We start from the raw sequence: 6,197 nt of genomic DNA, 5'->3' as shown, positions 1-6,197 counted from the left end.
AAACTTTATTACTAAAATTAAGTGATTCATATTCTCTTTCTTTAAAACAACTGGAGAACATGTAAACATTTTTCTTTATGAGTTTGTGTGACCTGGCTTAATGTTATCCATTATCAGTTCATCAATTTTTCTACACATGTTGTGATTCCACCTTTCCCTGTAGTCAATATAGCACATTTTATATATGAAAAGTATTGAATGTTGGATTTTCCTGTTTATGATAGGTAGGAAGACTCCATTTCATTGCTACAATAAATAAAGTAGCAAGGATAATCGATATTCAAATATTTCTATGGTATGAGACAGAGTTTACTGGGTATAGGCCCAGGATTTGAATACTTCAATCTAATCATATTTCCAATTTTTAGCTTTTCAGCAAATCTCAAAACTGACCTCCATAATAGGTGTATTAATTTCTCCTAATATTTTTTGTTGAAGTTAGCATTATTGTGATGCCAAACAGATAAAGACAGAACAATGACCAACAAAGTTTATAATCAATTAAGCATGATGATAAAAAAAATTCTCACTACAATATTAGCAAGCAATCTTCAAAATAATGTCAAAACCATCATTCTAATTTTTTACGGGACTGGTGCAGTTGTGACAGTACTACAGCCTTCTGAAGAACAAGTTCATGGCCCGACATGATTACAGTTTTCCTTGAAGGTAGAATGTTGGCCACAAAAGCTGGATGTGATAGCCAAAAGCATCCAAGCTGCCCTGCTTGAACACCACAAGAAATTTAGCATTATTGACAGAGTTCTTGTTGACCTCTTTGCTTATCATTTGGGCAAAGAGAAGACTCTCACAGCTGCAAGTTGACACAAGTGAGACTCACATTATATGGTCTGCTTTTGTCAGCTGCTAAGTCAACAAGCTGAAAAACTTGTATGGTCATCTTTCTAACCTTTCAAAGACAAAGTGCCACCCATCTATTCAAGTCTCTGTATTGACCTTTGGAGGGAAGAGTGTGAATTAACCATTGGATACCAAGCAAGACATACCACTTAAATAATTAAAATACGATTAAGAGGGGTTATTCCTTATCAAGAACAAACTGAGTCTGGGCATGACAGAGTAATGATTCATAAGGACAAAAGGTCCAAATGAGGGAAAACAAAGAGAAATGAAGGGAGTGATGTTCACTAGCCACCAATTGTGATTAGGCAACAGAGCAATGCAGCCTCTTAAGAAGGAGGATAGAGTACAAAAAAACCGAGAAAGATAGACACCAGAGACAGGATGTTGTGGGTGGCTCTGAACTCAAAGGAAGTTCTGCTGAAATCATGAGTGCTGCGGATGTGTTGAATCACCTGTTTGTGTCTGAATAGAAGGACAACCATGGAGCCACTGGACCACACAATGAGCACAGAAAGGAAGACTTCAGGACACACCACCAATGCTGCATAGAGGAACTCACAAATTTCATCACTCCCTATAGTGGAGCAGTGTCCAAAATCTCACTTTCTTGTCACGTTTTTTGTATTTATGTTGGTAAATATGTACACAAAGAAAATGAAATATATCAACAAGTACAAAAGCCAGATAATAAGTATGCAGCATCCAATGTACTTCTCAGCTTTGCCTTTATGATCCTTCCACCATGATTTCCTAGGATTGATGGTGACAGCCTGAAAGACACTCAAGAGACATGTGGTTCCTATGGACACACTCCGGGCAGTTGGGTGAATGTACAGTATGAACTTGCATCCAAATTCAGTCAAGAACTTCTTCAATCCCCAAACTGCCATTGTTTGAGGAACTCCTGCAGAGAGGATGATCAAGGCATTGGCTGCCATTAGATGCATAAGAATCAAATCTGTGGGCTTCAGTTTACATTCTATGTAGTAAAGACCTAGATAGCAAAACAAAAGAGAAAAATTTTCCAAAATTCTAGTGGTTGTTTGTGATAAGAAAACAATTTTTATTGCCAGATTCCAAGGTTCATTTTATGATTTAGCACAATTTCCTCTAGTGTATATGCACACAGTTTCTCTGGTTTAATGAATAACTGCCAATGATTGCAGGTTGGGGTGAAATAGGAATCCATTAATCCATGGAGCTATTGAGAGACTGAAACAGACGGTCCTTTATACTCCTGAGTACAAAGCCAGAAGAGACACATAAAAACACCTCTTCCAGAACTTCTTTGTAAGAATGGTTACTTTCCATGTTTTAACTGTGATATTGCTTAAAACTTATAATGTACATATGATGGACGAAGAGGCAAAACCTTTACACAAAATGAATCATTGAAGCTGACTTGATGTTGACCAGTGAAAATAATATATAAATTATAATAAAAACAAACATGATGTAAGACATTCAGAATTCATTGATACTTGCTAATAATGCTGTATAACAAGAGCACTTTAATAATTACAAGAAACTATTTTAGTTTTTAAATTCATTTTTAATTTATGTATTCACTTTACTTCCTGGTGGTAGCCTTCTCCATAGTCGTCTTCCAGTTCCTTCTCTCATGCACTTCCTCCTATCTGTCATCCCTTTGCCCTCAGAATAGGGGAGCACAACAACACCAACACCAACAACACACAGACATACACACACACACACACACACACACACACATGTTGGTACATCATGTCCTAAAAGGACTGAGTTTATCTTCATCCATTGAGGCCAGACAAGGCAGCCTGAATAAGCCAAAGTGATTGACAGCAGGCAACAGAGTCAATAGACAGAAGCCACTCTACTTACTAAGGGACTCACAAGAAGATCAAACTGAGTATCCATTTCATGTGTGTTGAGGGCCTATATCTTGTGCCTGTGTTTTCTTCGGTGGTGCTTCCATCTTTCCATAAGGCAGAATCAACTGTGAGGAAGTTAAAACACATTTGGAAATATTCTTAGACCTTACAGACTATTAGATACTAGCTGTCTTTTCTCTACATGTTGCCACTGCAAAGGGAGTGGATACTGAACAAAATAGAAAGTATTGTATTAAATGAATTAATCCAGATCCAACGAGATCACTACCCTGTATTCTGTCTTAACGTAGTTTCTTTGATTATGGTTATAACAGATGTTTGTTTATGTGGGATAAATATGTGTTCATCCAATGATATTTTATTATTGCTCCTTAGATGATGACACAGGGCTTGTATGAGACATGGTGAGGAAATAAAGAAAACATAATATGAGAGAAGAAGGATAAATAATGTGCGGAAAACAGCTAGGGTTAATAAGAGCACAAAAAGAATAAAAATAATTGGATCAACCCAAACTGTAAATATAAAGAGTTTGTAAACAAACCAGCTACTTTTAAGTTAACTAAAAAGAAAAGCAAATTTAAAAATGAAGAAAAGTGGAAAAAAAAGAAAAAATAACAATCTTGTACATGTTTGTAAATAAGCCTGGAACCTTATACCTTTGCATTATCTGAATGTGACCACAAGTTCTGTAGAACACTGATCCCATCTGCTGGCAGAAGAACAAATACAAACCTGCATGCCAGTAACCCCAGTGCTAAGAATAACAACAGTTATATTTGTTGTCTAGGAAAGAAGACTTTATAATCTATTGTTTTGTTCTACTGTGTTCTCTGTAATGTTTCATTTGTAAAATTTCCATGAGATATATGGTTATGAAGTTACAAAAAAACCAAAAGAAAAGTGATTTTGATTTAAGATTTTCCTTGAATGGCAGTTTTGGTGGCATCTGAGGTCTGCACTTAAAATTCATGCAATTACATTTGAGCAGCTTCATCCAAACATAAATCATACAATATTTTTGCACAATGATACTGTCTGAGCACAGTTACCATGCATTAGCCTAAAGTAGTGATGGTACAAAAGAGGACAATGTGTTGGACTGCCCATCAGTACTCTTATGTTGGATAACACATTTAGGACAGCAAACCCTACTCCTACAAGGAAAAGTAGGTGCCTCTTTATTTATACAGGGTGCATAGAACAAAAGCAGACTAATGATTATGCCAAAGGTACAGATTATGTGTTTGGTTTTTTAAATTGTATGTGTAGCTTTACAAGTTCAGTAACAAATACAAAACAAACCTGAAAAGATTTTACTTTTATCAGTCCTATAACTCCAGTTTAAAGAATCCAAAGAATGTGTCCTCCAAATATAACATATTTATTACATAACACCCTGCTTTTAGAGTGGCAGTGTTTACAGTTTGAAAACACTCCAGACAAACAGAAAATAACTGAACAAGTCTTCTTAGGAATAGCAAATACCAATACCGAACATCTTTTACTATATGTTTCATCATCTGTGCTATAAACTCAGAAGATTTACTTTGTTCAATAGGATCTGCTGACATTTAGAGTATGAATATCTGAGGAGAGATAAGTTGGGACTTAGCTATCATTGCACAATATTTGCAATGTAATGTCTCTTCCATGATACCTTCCAAGTTCAAATGGAAAAGGCTTCAAACCAGTCATTGCACCATGACCATTAAATACAGAATCAGGTACTAATGCCTCTAAAGCAGAAGATAAGTGAGGTGTCAAATAAAAGTATGTTTACATCCAGAAACAGATAACAGTACTTGCCCTACCCAGGACTGTGAATTTCTAATAATTCCATTTAAATGTGCACTATGAGGTTGAAATAATGATGAGTTCACTCCTCCTCCTCCTCTCCTCATCCTCCTCGATTCTTCTTCTTCTGTCTTCTTCTTCTTTCTTCTTCTTCTTCTTCTTCTTCTTCTTCTTCTTCTACTTCTACTACTACTACTACTACTACTACTACTACTACTACTACTACTACTACTTTGAAGACTAACCCTACAAGTCATGTAAGGTAAGGTTGAATTATCACAATGATTTATTACAATAGTCCATCAGCACCTTTACAAACAACCTGGAACTGTCCTATTGTGCCCTCAGCTAGCCACAGTTGGCAAATTAAATCACCAGTAATAACCAACAGGAACTGTCACAAAATTAGAAACACTCCTGTCATTCCCACTCACCTCTTAGGTATGCAATTATTCCTATGACCTCTCCTCTCAGTCCCATGGATCTTTTCTACACAAACCAACTTCCCCCTAACACACTTGACCATAGAGTAAGACCTCTCTTCTTTACTGACTCTGCCACTCAGACTGATATCAAAGTACTCACCTGGATTCTTGCTTCTGTACGATGGTGACTTCACTCAGCACATCTCAGACTCATTCATAAGCAGGGCGGTAGGAGAGCCAGCTCAAGACCTGAAGGCGAGGTCTGAGCCATCGTGACCTCACCTCCCTGCAGAACTGCAATTTCCTTTTCATCTGTAGTGTTTATGACCATGCTGGCTTTGTGAGACAAAGTTATTTATGAAATTGTCTTCAATTGTCAATTAACAAAGACTTATAAGAGTTCCTTGTGAGTACCTCCAAAGATACAGTGAATTTCGGGAGGTATTGGGTTCTTAAGATGCCTCAAAATTGAATGGGGCACTCGAAGGTGTTAGTAACATTGGAGTCACATGCATAAGAAATTGAACTCTTTATATCTCATTGATATAGACGTCACTTACTTTTTAAAAAATACAATTCAAATTAGTTCCTTTAAAAATACTTATACCTTTTGTTACAGATAGTGTTATATGAATATTTTATATAAGCATGTGTGTTTTATTCAAGTGCACCCCTCAGGTTACAAATACAAATTTTTATATGTTTCCACCATTATCTCATTTTTATGTGTTCTTGTAGCGTAATTTTAACCCAGCAAAATGGGCTAGTCAGATTATGTCCAAGTACATTATAGATCTGTGTGACCTAAGTGAAATGCAGACACACCTTTAGCACTCACCTTTAATAGGAAACAGTTAATTTAAATTTAATTTGTAGAAGGAATTACCCATGTTTAAATATGATATAAAATTGAGAGGCAGACAAAATGATGAATCACAGAAAGATTGGACAGAATAGGATATGCCTTACCCTCATGAGAACAGAGAGGAAATGGCAGCTACTGTTGGAAACTAATTTTGCAGATTCTTTAAAAAATGAAAAGAGGTCTATCTCATGATCCAGCTATATCACTCTTAAGCATATAAACAAAATATGTTCCAGCATGTTATAATGTCATTCATTCCACTATGTGCTTAGGAGGTTTACTTGTGGTAGCCAAAAACTGGGAAACAACCCAGATACCCCTCAATTGGGGAATGAATTCTGAAAATGCACTTCATGTATACAGTGCTTTATTAAT

At 36.2% G+C, this 6,197-nt stretch overlaps 1 pseudogene; it reads right to left on the bottom strand.

Annotated features, from left to right (window-relative positions):
* Window positions 1-1,029: 1,029 nt before the first annotated feature.
* Window positions 1,030-1,952, bottom strand: LOC127186303 (vomeronasal type-1 receptor 4-like; annotated as a pseudogene).
* Between the last annotated feature and the right edge of the window lie 4,245 nt (window positions 1,953-6,197).

This window comes from Acomys russatus, unplaced genomic scaffold (assembly GCF_903995435.1).
Source record: "Acomys russatus unplaced genomic scaffold, mAcoRus1.1, whole genome shotgun sequence".
Lineage (NCBI taxonomy): Eukaryota > Metazoa > Chordata > Mammalia > Rodentia > Muridae > Acomys > Acomys russatus.
Note: the sequence above shows the minus strand (reverse complement) of the source record. Positions and strands in the feature narration are given on the sequence as shown.